At 36.6% G+C, this 19281-nt stretch overlaps 1 pseudogene; it reads right to left on the reverse strand.

The window, feature by feature from the left end:
* Positions 1–18038: 18038 nt before the first annotated feature.
* Positions 18039–18941, reverse strand: LOC101046365 (elongation factor 1-delta-like; annotated as a pseudogene).
* Between the last annotated feature and the right edge of the window lie 340 nt (positions 18942–19281).

The following is a 19281-nucleotide window of genomic DNA, read 5'->3' on the forward strand; positions in this document are numbered from 1 at the left end:
ATTCAAATCAAAGAGCTGATTGAGATTATTAATTTACTAGACTATAAATAACTCTAATTTTTTGCTTATATAAAGAAGTATATGTTTATTCTAATTTTCAGTAAAAACATTAGGATGCTACTGAAATTGATAAATTATACCTAAACTAATATCCAATAAACACATATAAAATTTAAATTTAGGAGATCTAAAGACTTAACTGATTTCATTATTTTGCCAGTACATCTATGTAGATATAATATTTCTTATATAAATTTGTTTTTGTACTTACTATGCTATTATAAATTTCTCCCAAACATTATAAAATCTAGACGAAATTGCAACCATTATATTTGCAACAGAAATGGCACCTAAGAAATTACAAATTCTTGGCTGGGCATGGTGGCTCACTCCCGTAATGCCTGCACTTTAAGAGGCCGAGGCGGGCGAATCTCCTGAGGTCAAGAGATCAAGACCAGCCTGACCAATATGATAAAACCTTGTCTCTACTAAAAATGCAAAAATTAGCTGGGCATGGTGGTGGGTGCCTGTAGTTCCAGCTACTCAGGAGGCTGAGGCAGGAGAATTGCCTGAACCCAGGAGGCGGAGGTTGCGGTGAGCCGAGATCGTGCCATTGCACTCCAGCCTGGGTAACAAGAGTGAAACTCCGTCTCAAAAAAAAAAAAAAAAAAGAAAAAGAAAAAAAAAAAGAAATTATAAATCCTCAAAAGTATTTAGGATTTTATTTTCCAGAACTGCACGATTATGTAATATATAATTTAGTGACTAATAAACACTTTGTTAAACATTAAATTCTAAGTTAGCTATTTAAAATGTTTTACTCTATTGTTTATGATTTATCTCCTTTGCTTAATTATTTTAACTAGTGTGAGCTATATTGTATCTTCAGCTGGAACAGAAATGCATATGTATAGCAAGTTTGATTGATTTCCTATGACTTAAGAAAATTAAAATCACACATTGTTTTCAGGAATCATCTGAGGATGACAGACACGTTATGAAAGAAAGAGGAAAAAGACTAGGACACAGGAAGAGAGAGCTGAGATTATCTGAGCAATGTGTGATCATATCTGAGGTTGAAAAATTAACACAGAAGGATAATGTAGATTTCTCTGAATAATTCTTGGTAATACTGGGGGTGGTGACCCCATATTTCATCACATGTCACAAAGCAAAACTTCCTGAAAAACTCTTGAACATTTATTACACATTACCGCTTTTATTTTCTAAAGCAGGTGACATTCATCTTGTTCTTATTCTCCTCCTCTCCCCAAGGATTTTTATTTACACTCTCCTTCTACCAAATATCCCTGTCTTTCCCCTCTCATCCTCTCTTTATTTTTGCTTTTCTATCCTAGGAAGGAAAAAATGGCTCAGCTATGAGTTCAATTTAGACAATGCATTTCTTAAAACATGGCTCTTGAAAGAATGTGTACTTCTTGGGCTTGGAGTAAGGGAAAATTTCAATGCTTCCTGCTGTATATGTCTTATATACATCTGAACCATAAGACATGTAAGATATATATCTTATAATGTATTATACATGACTAATCTGTATTGCATACATACTACGTACCTAACACCAATTTAACAATGATAATTTCCAGATACCTACACATACACACATAAATCCATATGTGTACATACATACACACACATATATCATTTCCCCATTAAATTTCTGATTGGACTATCTTTTTATCCATTAATTCTCATGCACAAACACAGATTACATGTTGCTTTATTTGAGGGTGCTTTCCTCTCAAGGATGTTTTCATGAGATATTAGTAATCTGTTGATATTCACTTGGACCATAACCTTCCCACTCACCATATTCTTCTGCTTTCTGTGAGTTTAAACATGTTTCTGCCTCTTGGACCTTATTATGGTCATATTTACATGAGCCTCCATAAAGAACTGAATGCAAAGGTACAGAATCCCAGAAAACTATTTGTTTGAATACCCTTCAAGTAAGCTCCTTGCCTCATTGCCAGCTACTCTCATTTTGTGAAGCTCTGTCCATATTCATGATGAACATAGTGTCATAACTCTTCTGTGTGGCTGCATGCTTGCCCAGATGAACTTTACCCTCATGTAAACATATACTAGCTTTAGAATCCCAATGGAGGAAAAAGTCAAAGTTGGTTTTCCAAAGCTCTTCCATTCTTTTCTAAATTTAACAATGTTTACATAAAAATTTTATATATTTATTATGTAAAACATGATGGGTTGAAGTATGTATATACTTGTGGAATGGTTAGATTTAGTTAATTAACATATTCATTAAATCATATATTTATTTTGTGGTGGAAAGAGATCCTATCAGTTGTGACATCATGGATAAACCCAGAGGACATCATTTTAAATGAAAGAAGCCAGGGACAGACAGACAAATATTCCACATGATCTCATTTACATGTGGAATATTAAAAGGCTGAATTCATAGAGGCAAAGAATAGAATGGAGGTTACCAAGGCCCAGGTGCAGGGTGTCTCGGGGAGATACTGGTTAAAGAATACAAAATTTTAATTAAATGAGAGGAGTAAGTTCAAGTGATTTATTGTACAACATAGTGATTACAGTTAATCACATTTATTTTTACTTATGTTCCTCTTTGTTTAAACTTAAACACATTCCCTTTTGTCCTATTCTTAGCAATAATAAAGAATATTTCAATTGTTTCTCTTTTATTTAAAGGTTATCAATATTCATTTTCTGTGTTCTATTTGATTTTATCCCAAACCCTCTCTGTCATTTTAAGAGACAGAATAAAATGCAACTAGTTGCACTTCGATGACTTCAGTGCATTACTGTAATGTGATTTATTGTCTTTTACTTCAAGTTTGCCAAGATTTTAAAACATAAATATCACAAAAATATTTATATCTAATTTTAAACCACTACTGGTGTTCATAAGCATTTAACCAAATCTTTTAACTCATTCTGAAACACTGGATCTCTTCAGATATCTTTAAGAATTGTGTGTTCACAGGTTGTTTTTTTTTCACTTCCATATACAAAGTAGTATTGTGTTCAGGACTAGCAGGGCACCTTAATATAATAAAGCTTTGTTTGATTTAACCAACAAGAATAATAGGCTTTCTCAATGCCAACAGGTATTTGGTTTCTTTCTTTCTTTCTTTTACATCACTCATCTATTCCAATTAGAAACATTAGGAAAATATGATATATACTATTTTTGGACTCTAAACTTCTTCATAATTAAGTCTTTATGCTTCCATTTGCTCATAGAATAACCATAAAGAAATCTCTTTTATTTACCTGACAAATAATTTTTAAGTAAATTTGTACAGAGATGTCCATAATTACGGCATTTCTATCACAAGGACTGGTAATACTGCTAATGAATATAACAATATTAGCTCTTTCTCATCATTAGCACTAATGCACTTGAATGGCACATGCATTTCAATATGGAAAGCTGCTCAAATGAGTATCATTTTCTGACAAAATTGCTTAGAGTAAGTCAGCTTCCTTTCCCAAATAACTTTCTTTTAGTGCTAAGGAGGAAAGAATTCATTAGTAGTCACAGAGCATTTCCTACCAAGTCATTTGCATTTTCTCAAGGTAGAAAAAAAGCCCTTTTAAAAACCATTATGGGTAATGATAGACAAGCAACAACAGAACCATGTCTCATAACTCATGGGAGTATGGAAAAGAGAGTATCAAAAAAAATCATGAATCATTTAAAACAGCTTTATTTGTGCAATATATATTTATGATTATTATTTATACACACATACATATAAATATATATATGTATATATGTATCATGAAGAACATTTTGGATCTAAGTTTATTCTTTTTACAGTTGGCTGCATGGTTTCCCAGTATCAGTTATTCAAGATTCAATTATAACTATAATCCTCTTAGTCTATTTCTGGACTTTTCCTGTATCTTACATTGCTCTGTTTATTCATATGTCTGTTAGCATAGTTTTGATTATTTAGGCATTCTAATATAATTTATATCTGCTAAATTAGTCTAATCTTTTTGTTCTTCTTTTTCAGCTCACAAGCCTTCCCATCCCCAACTGCATTATTTTTCTAACGTGAAATTTAGGTCATTAGATAAGGTCATATGAATATTATATATATATATGTATTAAAATGAATTTAATACATTATAGAAAATGAATTTAATACATGTATTATATATGTGTATTAAAATGAATATATGTATGTATTAATACATATTTAAATAAATTAAATATTTATTTTTAAATCATTGGGTTTTTAATATTTAAAAATCAGTGGGTTTATCTGTAATAGTTTATTTCTCTGTTCTTATGATATGTACTGAATGTTTATATCCTCTTAAAACTCATATGTTGAAGCCTAATTCCCAGTGTGATAGTATTTAGATGTGAAACCTTTGAGAGGTAATTAGGACATGAAAGTAAAGCCTGCACAAATAGGATTAGCATTCTTATGAAAAATGATATCTCTCTTAGTCATGTGAGGAGACAGCAAGAAGGAGGCCTTCTGCAAACCAGGAAGAGAACCCTCACTAGGAATCAAATAAGCTGGAACCTTGATCTTGGATTTCCCAGCTTCCAAAAGTGTGAGAAATAATTGTCTGTTAATTCAGGCACCCCTATGTTTTTTTTTAAGTGGCAATCTGAGATGACTAAGACACTTACCACATATTACAATTTATAATATGTTTTTATTATATAACCTATTATTTACTTTTAAAAAGAAAAAATGCTGAATTTTAGTTGATATATACTGAAGTCATAAAAGCATGAAATTCACTCTGGCATCACAATTTAGGGGAAAAAACATGTTTTCTACATTTTTAATTCTTCTTGTTATTTTGTGTATCTCATCTCAATTCAGAGAACCTAAAATAATTTAAGTTAAAAAAAAAACATTAATTTTTGATTTTTCTCCAAGAGTCAGTGCTTCATAAGAAGTCTCTCAAAAATGGAGTTCTTGGTATTTACCATTATAGGGAGTACTTGTAGTACACTAGCTGAGACTCAATAAATGTGCACTGAGTTGAGTGCACATTTATTGTAAATCACAATACCTGGTAATGCTAATCAAATCAACTCAGTGCACATTTATTGAGTCTCAGCTATTGCACTGCAAGTACTTCTCATTATTTGAAAATTGTCTCACGTAAGTTTTGATTTCACTTCCAGATGTGATATAAAAGAGCTCTGAATTTTCCCAACCATGTCCCACACTCTCATCAGAGATTTTCAGATGGTTCTCCTTCAGCCATGTACATACTCTTGAAATGCATAATGATTCTGTGGTGCACTGTATAGCTCCTAAGTAGTGTATAATCTATTAATTTTATTTTTAGGATGAGTGAATCAACTCATCTAACAATGTCTGTAAATTATTATAAACCCTCAGAAAGCAGAGACTTTATCTAACAGTAAGATTTTATACTATATTGGCTTATGGGGTCAGAAAATCAATGAATAATTTTAGGTGACTTTGAGGATTAATATTATCATAAAGTTAGTTTTCTTTTCTGATCTATTGCCTGTTAAGTTTTTTTTTTTTTGCTTACGATATACTTAAATTTTAAGCTAAGTGTAGACATATTATAACATTATTTTATACAGCTAATACGGAGTTGTATAAAAAACTTAAATTAATTTTCCATGTACATTTTTCTTAATTTTTAAATGTATGTGTAACTTAAAAAAATTACAAAACCCACATGGTTTTATTCATTTCTATTTTAATTGTGAAAATGTTCACTCAAAGAGCTCTTTGAAGTTCAAGGATATTTTTAATAGCCCATTACAGCCTTTTTATCTTAAAACTAGGATTGTATTTTGCCAAGAATAAACAAAGACAAACACCTAAAGGTTATGGTTCAGCAGAAATTCCAAAGTATCATATTATCCTCCATGTGTTCTAACCTTAAAAATTGACAAAAAGCCTCCTTTCCCTAGCACCAACTGTTAATGAACAGTTGGAATACGGTAAGTGTCCCCTTTTCTTGAATCTATTCATTGACTTTCACTACTCAAACATGTGATTTGCCTATTTGTCAACACTATTTTGTATTGGGGACATTATAATCAATTAGTAGAAAACTATCCAACATTTTATTTTGTATACTGACTTAACTGAGCAGAATATATGGTATGAATTTTTGCTTATTTTAATACATAGCTCCTGATGCCTGTTCAAAACTGTCATTTTCATTATATATATATATATATATATATATATATATATATATATATATATATTTGTTTTAATTTCTATGATACTAAGTTCCAAAGAGAGAGAGAGAGAAAAAAATCTACTCCAGTAGGGAGGATAGTAAATAAATAGAAAATGTTACAGATCAAATGGAGGTGAAGAATCTTTTGTAACGAAGCATGTCATTTTTCAAAATGATAGATATTTGACTAATTAATTGCAAATATGTCATCAATATGTCCTATAAGATACAACACGTACATTCACATTTTTGTTGCTGCTATTTGCTTTTCTTTTTTCCTTGAGAAGGAGGAGTTTAGCTGCTGTTGCCCAGGCTGGTGTGTAATGGTGTGATCTCGGCTCACTGCAACCTCGGTCTCCTGGGTTCAGGCAATTCTCTTGCCTCAGCCTCCCAAGTAGCTGGGATTACAGGCATGTGCCAACACACCTGGCTAATTTTGTCAGGCTGGTATCAAACTCCTGACCTTTCTTCCTTTCCTGAGTGTAAAATATAATATCTTTATTTTTATTTACCATTTTGTTTTTAGTTTCCTCTCTAAAATTTTTAGGCTTTTTTTTGTTTGTTTTTGTTCTGTTTTTCTTGTTTTTTCTTTATTTATTTTTAGGCTTTTATAATTTATTTTGCAGGGTATCTTTTTCCCAAGGTAACATACCAGGACCTGGCTACCCTACTGAAAGCATTTCTGTACATAGTTGGAAAGTTCCATCTAGTTTGGCTTTGACCATGTGATGAAAATCGTTCTCCACATGCATTAGCAGGTGTTTTTCCCCTAATTCTGTTATCCATATATTTCTAGTCTACTTGGGTAAAGAGGTGTGAGGTAGGGCAAGCATGTTGCACTCTCTGTGAAACTGTCTATTAAGCAAAGCAAAAAGGACTCTGCTGTGAACACTAGTACATATTAAAACTTTCTCAGCTGCTAACCACCTAGCAGTTTAATAACTGCTGAAGATAGTCCATATGACATTTTGAACTGACAGGCCCAAAGTAGGCTGATTCTCTAATATAAATGGAATGATGTAATCTTTCTCAAGATTGAAAGAATGAGACGTAAGCACATTGCATGCTATTGAATGAGATGGAGGATGCTTTACGGAGGTCACTGATTACTTCACCATAGTAGTTTCAGTCAAGCATGGGGACAAAGTCCTGACAAAATTATGTTGAAGTGAGATGGATTGGTAAGAAAGTATAGAAGGTGAGTATAGATACATGTTAGGATAAGATTTTCTATAAAGGGTACAGAGAAATGGGCAGATAAAATGATCCTGTGGGGAATGAATTTTTAGTTTTTAAAGTGTAATCTCTTACAGTGTATTTATATTTTTATGAAAATAGTTCTCCACATGCATTAGCAGTTTTTCCCCTAATTCTGTTATAAAAAATAACGATTTAGATGAGACAGTGTGTGATTACAAAAACAAAGTTTTGGTATGCTAGAGGAGATGAGATACAGGGCAAAGGTAGAGGGAATGGCCATTCATAACAGAGGGATATTGCATTCTTTAAAGGAGGGGGGAAGGTAGAGCTCCTAGGATCAAGTCAAAAATCCTGATCAGCTAGAAGACTTCAAATTATCTTGCCACATCTTCAGCCTTATGTGTTCTATTCTTTCTTTCATAGTCTCCACTACAAAAATGGTGGACTTCTCTTGGTTCTTTCTACAGTCCCTCTTTATTCTTTCATCTCAAAGTCTACACACACATTATTCCCACTACCTGGACCAGTCTCTCATCCAAATCTATCTCCTTTCTACCCTCTCTGTTTGTTCAGTTAATTGCAACACTATTATTTCAGTTAATTGCAACACTAGTATTTTAAAACACTAGACCTTAATATTATTTTCTGAGTGATACCTTTCTGATCCCTGAAGTAGGTTGTAAGCTTTAGCTATGCACATAAACAGCACCCTGCATTAGACTATAACATTAATCTCACCCACACCTATTTATTCGCTTTTCTTTCTTCATTTTGAGCTCCATGTGGATAGAGATTATGTTTTTCTTTATGACATTTCTGTATCCTATAACAGTTGACATGTGATAGATTCTTAAAAATTTTACAGATTGACTGACCACTCATCCTAATTAAATGAAATTATATCTTTAGCTTTTTTTAAGTCTGTAAATATGTATAGCTCTGTGAAATATGATTTAGTATAGAAGCAGCTGTTATACTGATGTCCATTGACACAACAATTCAGATATTAAGAAATCACTTAGTAGAAAGCAGAGCAAGGTGGGGATGAAACATGGGCTGTATAAGTTCCATGGGAATTGAAAATATCTAAAGTATTAGCTAAGGATTCAGCATGAAACTGACTTTAACAGAGGGAATAAAGTCACTCTGTTCTCTAAAGAGAAAATAAATTCCCTATACTCTGTTTTCAATTCAGTAAAAATAACACTGGTCTTTTCTTTTTTTTAGTCTGATCATACTTCAAACTTATGGCCAATTTAGAGAACTTGATTACACTCAAAAATGGTTTGGCAATAGCATTTTCCAGCTTGCTCCCATCAACTGAATATCTGCTTCATATTATTTTTTTTACAAATTTGTTTTGAGAAGTTGAATGCCAACCAATTTTCCAATGTAAACGTTGTTTTTGTTTTTATTCTGTATTCCTGACATAGCTACCTTTTTCAAATTGTCCTTGAGGAATCATTAAGTGTTCAACCTGTATTTTGTGTGTATGACAAATATTTATTGAGAATTTATTAATTATAGGCATTGTTTTAGTGGAGAGGGTATACATGACATTAACTCCTGACTCAAATTGGTATACAACTAATTATAAAATATAAGAGGAGGTGATTGGAACTATTGGAAGATTTTAAGTGGTGTGCTTTCAGAGTACAAATTAAGAAATAATAAACTGTCTTGAGAGAACTGAAGAGATCTTATAGAAAAATTCTGAATGGGGCCTATGCTAAAAGTAGGAACTCAACAAAATATTCAAGCAGAAATAAAGGTATGATTACCAGCAAAGAGGTATCAAGTATGTTTGGATGAGTGACTTCTCTGGTGCAACAAGAACACTGTATCTGAATGAAGAAGAGAGGGGCAAGAAGCAGAAAAAGGAGGCTACAGCCAAATTTCACAGGACATTGAATGGTTTCTAAAACTTAACATTTTATTCTGTATGTGATACAGTGTAATTCAAACCTGAATTTTGAAATATAACTAATTTGCATAATTGCTTCAAAATTTGGAAAAGAAGGAGCCCAGTTAGACAGCAAGAGAGAAAGAGGGCCTGCATTTTGGAGAAAAGAAACTTCCATCCATTTACAAACTACTACTGGGTGCCTGGCAATGGGCTGAATGCGTCATAAAAAGTCTGAGCTAAAAGTTTCAACACTCTTTTGAACTGGGCATTTGTACTGAAAAGAAATGCTTATTTCTAAGTGCTCTTCTTAAGTTTTAACTCACAGAATCATCTCAACATCCCAAATGGAGTCTCAGAGAGAATAAGTAACTTGCATAAAGTTGCATGGTTTTTAAGTGGCAGAATTAGGATACAGACTCAAGGAGCACAGCTCCAGGATCCTTTCCTTTGACCCTATGTGTTACTGCAGATAAAGAGTCAACATACTGGGCATAAGGATATAGTTCTTTATGGGTTAACAGCAGACATCACAGAATTGTATAAGATAATGGTAGGAGAATCAGTGGAGAGAGAAATTATGAATCAGGAGTTCTCTTAAAATAATTTTTACTTTTATTATGAATTTGAAAATAATATTAGATAACAGTATTCAGCACAGTGTGTTAGTAAAGAACATGAACTCCAAAGAGAGAATTCCTGGATTGAGTTCTGGCTTTGACAGTTTCTGTGTGACCTTCAGGAAGTTTACTAAATATAATACTTTTTTCTTATATCTATTATTGGTGATATTAAGTATTGGTAATGTACTTAGAACAATGTCTTGAGCGTACCCAAATTAATACTATATAAATGTTTGTTAAATACAGTGACAATAAAATGTCAACTTAAATCTCACTTATAGCAACATCAATTCTATTAGCTAAAAATCTTAATTTAGAGCAAAAGAATAAAAAGTCTGTATTTATGTACAGGCTCCACTAATTTACAAGCTGAAGGGGAGTATATCTACATCTAAGAAAATAAATGGGTCATCCAACAAGGGAGTTTTGCTCCTTATTTGGTTCTAAACGGACTTTTCCTCTACTTGGGAACTGGTGACTGAACTTCCTGCCTAAGAGGTTTGATGGTAGTTAAATACTGTATAGAAGTGGCTTATTTTGTAGCACATTAACAGGCATCTGGTGATTTTCTGCAACTGTCTTTTAGAAAATGAGCTAAATTACTGGATTGGATATTGAAATTTTATTATACATATATAAGTGTGTCTCTTTCTCTTTCTTTTTCTTACTCAAATGTGACTGCCTAGAGTTGTAGAAGGTTTTGTGAGGAGTGGAAAATTTAGTAATTTCTCTTTTATAAAATTCCTGAGTTTTTCCTTATTCCAGCATGTTTGTAGAATTTTTGCTCCAGAGATTTTCTCATACAACTTTAATTCAATTAAATCAGCAAAATAATCTCTAAGATCTTAATAACTAATGTCTAAATAAGTATGTTTCATGGTAAATGCTTGTATTATATTTGAGCAAAATATATATTTTTAGAATCTATTGCAAAAACTAGTAACAATGCCATGCATCAAGTATGAAATAATCTTTGTTCTCTGTAGCATGTGGTGAAATTTACTAGGGCAGAGCTTGCAAGTTTATTTTCACTTATTTGGAATTGTTTTCAATATTATAGATTTTTTATTCTCCCCAATGCATTTCCCTTCCAAAATAGAGCAGGCTTGGGTTGGCAAATAAATCAGAAAAGAAAGCCTTGTGTGAGTCCAGCGAAGTGCTAAAGCAGCTTATAATAGCCCTAAAAGGATGAGGGAAAGGGCATTTCAAAATCCTCTGGGGATATTTGACAAGCAGCTTCCTTTCATGCTAGAGAGAACTGCTTATATACCTGGCTTATTTTCTCACATTAGTTTCTGGGTCATGACTCCATCTAACATAAGCTGCTTATGCTTAGCAATTTTCAATTTCCTCTTCTGGGATAAAAGCATTATATTTACACACACGTACAGGTTAATAAAAATTCCCTATGACTTTTATTTAGCAAACAAGATCATATATTAGGCAGTGATAAAATAACAGTTTTTAAATATCCAAAAGATAAGGTATTGCTTCCATTTGCAATCACCTTTTACAACTAAATCTTAGTGTGGATTGTCATGTTATCTACCGTTTAATTAAACTATGTATTTATAGTGAGTGAAGTTCATTATTTTCACATACATGTTGACAAAATTTTGTTTAAAATATTCAGTTGTAAGAAAAGCAACATCAGAGAGAGAGCTTTTACAATTTTCCTGCTGAATCTAGTTTTAAAGATCACAGCCTTTGGTTAAGTTGACATTTATAAATTCTGATTTTTTATCCTTTCTTACAATGAATACTCTTGGTTATTTTGAAATAACACACTCTTTTATTTTCATTGGTGGTGAAAGTTTAAGAGCTGTAATTAGCATATGCAGATGTGAGAGGGTAACATATTGATGCAAGTAAATTCCAGTAATATTGATGCAAATAATCTCCAATCTTTGCCCTTCTAAGGTGGATGAATATCAAAGTTTCCCCAGATTAGCAAAAAAGCACTAGTGGATGAGGCTGCAAACAACAAAAGCTGAGAGAGAGCAAAATTTTCTCATATAAGAAAGAACGTAACTCAGGAGGACTCAGCCCAAGACGGTGTTGGAGAAACTCCAAGAAGGATCAAATCTACAGGCAGAATAAAAGTATTTAAGAGATGTAGCAGTTGTTTTGAGGAGTGAAATGTTAGGCAAAACTCATGGTTTAAAAAGAATTTTAAAGCAGCTTTGTTTTATGTATGTTCTTTCTCCTCTGTTTTATGAAATCTTCAGAAAAATCTTTACTCTTCCTTAATGTTATTTAAAAATCCTTATTTACCTGTTATAGGAGTATATTTTTTCTCTTGTTTACTAAGGTATTATTTAAAACAATACTACTTATTTATTTTATGTGTGCAGTTTCCATCACAAGTGAAAGACTACTTCACTCTAAAAAGTTTTCTCCTGCCCCTTCTACCCCATACCCTTCCCTAACCATGGCCCCAGGTCACTGCTGATTCACTTTGTCACTATAATTTGCCTTTTTGAGAATTTCATGTAAATAGGACGTATAGTACATAACACGGGGTTTCTCAATCTTTTAACTGTTGAATTTTCTCTATTTTTTCCTCTTTTCCACATCATTGATTTTTACCTTCGCATTTATTGTTTTCTTTTGTTTGCATCATATTCCAGATTTCTTTTTATGGTTTCCCAATGTTTAAACTTACCAACTGAAAAGTTTAAGCACTAATAATGGCAATATGAAGCCTAGTGAATTTACTTTCATCTATAATTCTGTGCATTTTCTTTGCGTTGGTTTTTGTTGGTTTGATAAGAAACTAAGGTCTATGCAATTTTAAATGGAGTATAAGTAACAGTTGTCTCTTGTTCTTTAACTGGGAGCAGCTTTTTGTGATATTACTAATCATGTGTGGTGTGAATAGGTTTTCATCAAACGCCAAAGAAAAACGAGAAAATCTATGGTAGATGCTGAGTTTATCTCTGGGTTTTTCCTTCCCGACCAAGGCTATCATTTGCCCTGTTGCCAGGACTATTGACATTGCACTCCTGCATGGAAATTACCTGTGGTCAGGTGCAGCTGCCTCACTTAAACCTACATACTTTTTTCTGGGAAAACCCATAATCAGTGATATGAGTCATGAGATAATTATACATGTAAAGAGAGAAAAGGTTAATGATATTTCTTTACCTAAAATTGGCACGACACTGAAGAACCATGCTAGCTCCAGAGCTCCCCATGGGCTCAGCTGAAGCACTGTAACTGCACTGGAATTCATCCGTTTTCCCTGCCCAGTCCTGCATCTTCAGAGCCTCACAGGTGTTAAATAGGGTGTGCTCCCTAATAAATCCCCCATACACAAATACCTATCTCAAAATTATTTCCAGAAAATCTGACCCAAAAGAGTTGATGCCATGTGTGGTTTTAGGAAACAAACTCTAAAATGCAAATTGGGTGTTGAATCACCTACCAGCCAGATGATAATGAAGACCTCATCTCTGATGATCAATAGTGTATTGATAGCTCTTGAAATTCTGTAGTGACGCAATTATGAAAACTTCCACCTGTGGTAAGTGGGATGGGATACTTGTGGAAGCAATGTACGGGCTGATGAAACTTCTCAAGCATTTGAGAGATATGGGGAAAGTACTAAGTGCTACAAAATTAAATGGTTGTTGAAAGCTATGGATATGGTAGAGAAATAAACGAAAGGCTGAATGTGAATGATCTCCAATTTAAGATGAAATGTGAAAGTCAGAATATTTCTTTGGCTCTCTGTAGAGAGAATAATATTTTAGCTAACAAAGGGTTCTTCCATAATGTGAGACTTTGTAGTCTGACAGGGACCCCATGAGACAATGCTCACATGTTACTATGATTGCATTTGGCAGCATAGAAAAAGTGATGGCCTAAGCTAAATATAGAAGGGTTCAAAAAGCTCAATGAGGTGTGCATGCTGTAATGGCTATATTAAGTAAGGTTGAAAAATCTACCAGCCTGTGTTCCATGGGGGGGCCCAAAGGACACCCCATTTATCAAAGAAACATGTTAGTGTGAGGAAGCCAGTATCACTGAAAAGCTCAGCAGTGGTTGCTTTCTGTAGGCCAGGTTCAACACAGAAAATGCTGATTAAGAACAGGCCTCCCTGAAAGTAATAATGACCCTGACATAATAGAGGCCAGCTGGCAACATTTAACCATCAGAATTCAGGTGGGAGCAATTACCATAATAAGGTAGAAAGGTCTGAATGGCAGTCTATGATTCTGCCCAGTAGACAACTACTGAAAAAAGAGAACGGTGTTCTTAAGCACAAGATAGTCGGAAAACAAACATGAATACTTCGTGAACAATACAGTCAAAATATATCAAAGATGGAAGATGAGGAGGCTGAAGGCAGTCTTTCCAATAAAATGTCACATTCTTATGCCTAGTTCCTAGACTTGAGCCAGCTCTAAAACTGGAATTCACTGGCTGAAGGAGAGGCCAAGTCCCCATAGGAAGGATCCTGCAACACCACTGCAAGTATATACAGTAATGATCGCCCCAGTGGTTTTCTAAGTAAACTTATGACTATTTACTTGGAAACTGTGTATAGAAAAGAGGGAAATAGAAACTTTGGAGGCAGGACACAAGGTCTGAGTGTATACAGATAACCCAGCTCTCAATGTCATCACGGTGCCACTGTTAATTAAGGTAGACATGTATGGGAACTTAGGAATAAACTAAATCCTGACCAAGGTCAGGCTTACAACGTTTTTCCTAGGTCTACAGATCTACCAAATGCTTTTTTTTCCCCTTTCTGATTCCTGAATTTCCCAGAAGTTCTGGAAAAATAGAGTGAAGGGTCACCTTTTGAAGATAGAGATGTAAGACCAGCTTAGAGAAGATACCCTCCACGGGTGGGGCACCGTTCTCCATAAGAACATGGCATATATCCCATATTAACAAACATTTACTATTTTTTCAAATAGTAAAATGGGGCCCTGGAACCACAGGACAGAAGTAGATCACTTCCAGTGACCCAGTTGGGAATCTGTGTTCCTTACTCCCTCATCTTTAGGTTCTGTGGGCTTAGAGCAATTGGAGATGATTTCGCATCCCCCAACCCCCTTCCCTTAAGGTACATTTGGCAACGTTTGTAGACATTTTTCGTTGTCACCACTGAAAAGTGATACTGGAAACTAGTGGCTAGAGGCCAGGGAGGCTGCTAAGTGTCCTGTGATGTAATAGAGGGCCCACAGCAAATAATTATCCAGATGAAAATGCCAGTAGTGCCAAAGTTGAGAAAACCTGATCTGGAGAACATGGTTTCCAGAGGGAAAAAAGTTCTCACCAGGGGACGGAGTAAGAGTTCAACTGAACTTTAAGCTAGGGTTGCCCATCTAATCATTTCAGAATCCTGAGCCCAAGGTAATGCATGTAAGTGAAAGAATCAACATTCTGGGTGGTGTAATTGGCCCTTTTCATCAGAAGGCAGTAGAGAAGCTGTCATATCACAGCACAGGGAGATTCACCTCTAATACTTAGGTGACCCAGTGTACGATGTTTTTTTCTTGGTACTCTCTTGATCAATTTTGATAATAAGTGGAAAAGTACAGTAGCCATGGCTTGATGAGGGCATAGTGACTGGGAGCTCAGGTCTGGGGCATCTCACCAGGTATGTCCCACAGAGCAACGGAGGTTCTCTATTATACTATACAAATAGTGTAATATATTCAAATAGTATTTGAGTACACATACAAATTTGAATATACATACAAATACAATTTGAATACAAATATACATACAAATACTATTTGAATACAAACAGGAGGAAAGGCGAATACAAAGCCAAGGGACTGGTCCTTCTGGCTCATTTTTGCTCCTCCTGACCTTAGCCGGTATTTGGTAGTCTTTCCAGAGCACAGGGTGAATGGCTAAAGGGCTGGGGGGCAGGAGGGCATGGCAGCTGCTGGTCTGTCCTCCCAGCCTTGTCCCATCCTTCCTGCCACTCCCCTTGGGCTCAAGGGACACACATTTGTTCAAATCAAGTGGGCAGGCAAAGCTCGCTCTAGCTGCTGGGTCCCCTCCCAGAGGGCCCTGGTCCAGCAGCTGGGTTTCTGGCTGAGCTGGAGGGCCTAGGGCCAAGGTCCCACTCTCCGAAGGGCTGAAAACCACCCCCCTCCCAGGTGGACAGTGGGGCTCAGTCAGAACAGGGGAATGGAAAACAGGAAATGGGGGTGGCTGCAGATTCCAGCAGGAAATGGAACTCCAGGAGCTAAGGCAGGGCTGGGCCACTGTCTCACCTCGTTCCCCAGAAAGCGGCCACTTCCAGCATCTGACCACCTCCTGGGGGCTCCCATCACAGAGGCCTGAGGGCCAGGCCTGAGGAGTAATGAGTGACATTCCTCCAGCCCACCAGGAGCCTGGTCTTTAGAGGCCTCGCAGCTGGAGGGCCTGGTGGAATCAGTGCCCAAGAAGGCCACAGGCAGGATGGTGGGCCCCAGTCCTGTCAGCCGGCACAGGCTGTGCACTTTCCGTCCATCCACGACCTCAGGCTCTTAGTCCAGAAGGATACAAATAGTATTTGTATGTATATTAATAGTATGAGGAACAACAGTCTTGCACCATATTTTTTTTAAATAAGAGAAACTACAAGTACAAAGGAAAAATAGGAAGGTCTAATTTACACTGCTTAGTCTTAAGATAAAATAAAAAGGAAGTTACTGATTTTTAGTGTAATTTTGACACCATTGGTACTCTGTGTTGGCAAATACTGGAAGAAAATTAGTGAGTAGCACAGTTTTCAGTGAGGGTCTAAATAGGGAACCCAGAGCACAACAAAGCCACCACATTATATTACAGTGATCAGTGATTCAGTGGATGAGTAAGTCTCCTAATATGGGCACATGAGAAGTCAACACCGTGGGTTTGCTCACCCAGAGAACAGATTCCCCCAGGGAACAGAGAAAAATTCATGGATGGGAATGAGTTGTCCTGGACTAGGCCCTACCCGGGCAGGCTTAATAAGTTTAGACTTGCCCTTGCCTTGGCTGTCATGCTAGGGGCAGTCACAGTCCTTAGGGAGAAGGAAAAGGAAGCATGGATTTATATGAACTGTTATTTTAAACTGACAAGTAAGGAGACAAAACAGCAATGAAAACAAAAGGGTAGAGAAAATCACAAAGCATTTTCTACATGCAAATTGAAAAGTAATATTGGTCCAAAGAATACAACGGAAAGGATACAACAAACTGGAACACTGTTTACATTAAATCTCACCGAGCATGGTTTGAAGGTCGGCTCTGTGTCACTCAATCCTGTGTTAAACTCTCATCTCAGGTTAAACTGAGAGTGTGGCTTTGGGCATTTATATCAGTTTCTCCAAGTCTCTGCCCTTATCTGTAGAATAGGAACAATAATGTATTAATATAATGGTATTATTGTGATAATTAAATGTAATGAAAACTGTAAAGCTCTTGGCACAATTCTTGACCTGTATGTGTTATTATTACTGTTATTAAAATAAATGAATGCAGATAAACACAAATAAAGATATATATATATATTATATAATGTATATCTATACATTAGGGTATGAAAAATAATTTTAAACATAGAAATTCACATGGTTAATATGTATTAAAATGCTGAATATCAGACTAGTAAAAGATATGCAGTTTAATACTCGCAATTTTTCCTACAAAGTTGGCAAAGTTCAAAAACCGATGGCACAATTTAAATTGCTGCCTCTGTTAGCAAGGATGAAGTAAAAGAGACATTTCTACATGGTCCTGCTAGAATTATAAATTGGTTCAACCTCTTTGCAATTCTGTTTGACTGCATAATAGCTCTTAAATAATATGATCAAGTATTTCCTCTATTAGAATATATTTTAAAGAATTAAAAAATTAGACAAAGATTGATGCATAAAAGTATTCATTACAGTATCAAAGGATATTTGAAAAATGTCAGAAACAAATTATCAGTATTACAGAACCTGGTTTTTGTGTTTTTTGTTTTTGCCGCGAACTCCCGACCTCAGGTATCTGCCCGCCTCAGCCTTCCAGAGTGCTGAGCTTACAGGCGGTCTCAGGTTTTAATCACGGCAGGGCCTCACGCACACACGCGCGCGTGCGCACACACACACTCAGGCTTCAGATCTTGTTGAAAGCTGAGACGTCGACACTGCACATGCTCCTCAAACTTGGTGAGCTCCTCTTCCAGGAAGTGTGTCTCCACTTTGTGGTCCTCCTCCACACACTGCATCTGCAACTTCCGGTTCCCGTAGCACACGGGCACCAGCTTGGTGGCCCCTCAGACCAGACCGTCCCGCTGGCTGGGGCGCACACAGGCCTCCAGCAGGGCAGTGTCCGTCTCATCGTCCCAAGGCTTGACGTCCAGCAGAATGGAGGACATGGCCACCAGCGCGGGCTTCTTGGCCGTCTGCGCGGGCTTCTTGGTCGTCTCCACGTACTGCCTCAGCCGCTCCTCCTGCAGCCGCGCTGCCTCCTTCTCCTCCTCCTCGTCGCTGCCGAACAGGTCAGTGTTATCGTCCTTGTCATCTTCTGCTGGTGTGGCTGTCATCTTGGCGGGGGGCTCCACTTGGCTCACGGGAGAGACATGCTGGGTTTGCGGGGCTGTGGTCCGGCGTCCGGGCGAGCTCTTCTCAAGTGCGTTCAGCTGGGCCTCCAGCGTGGCGACGGCCTGCTGCGGTTCCTGCACCGCTCCGCGCAGGCTCTGGTTCTCCGCTTCAGGCTGGAGATCCGGACCAGGCGCTCGCCGTGGTCTCCGCTGGGGCCGCTGGAGGCCCCGGGGCTTAAGCTTCCCGCCAGGGATTTCTGGGTGTTCTCTCTGGCTTTCGCAGTGTCACAGAGGATCACGCTGGCGCCCTTCTCCTGGCGGGAAACACCAGCCACAGTCCCGTTCGTCTGCTCGTAGGAATTCCTTTCTGCATTGTCATATTTGAACTTGTCAAACCAGATCTTCCCATGTACTAGGAAGTTTGTAGCCATTTTTCTCGCACCAGCCAAGGACGCGGTGACCAGGGAGGAGGAATTGGCGGACACGGGGCGCCTGAAAAAGGGCCCCAACAAATTCTTGTTTTGTTAACACCCGCTAGGCACTATTGCTGTTAATTGCAATCAAAGAGCTCAGCAGATGTGCATTAAGTGATGAGTAACACGTAGAACAAACTGGAGGAGCTCCAGGAATAAATGTTGAAGCTCTTGCAACCGTATGGTGGTTCTTAACCTATTGTTAATGTGAGAGTGCCACAGGTCTTCTTTCTCTAAAATTTCGTATATACACAAACATTTGATATCTTACATGCAATTTCAGCAAGTTCATGAACCTCCTGAATCCCTTCTCTGCTCAACTGCGTTCAGCTGGGCCTCCAGC

Source organism: Saimiri boliviensis, chromosome 10, assembly GCF_048565385.1.
Source record: "Saimiri boliviensis isolate mSaiBol1 chromosome 10, mSaiBol1.pri, whole genome shotgun sequence".
In the NCBI taxonomy this organism is placed as follows: Eukaryota; Metazoa; Chordata; class Mammalia; order Primates; family Cebidae; genus Saimiri; species Saimiri boliviensis.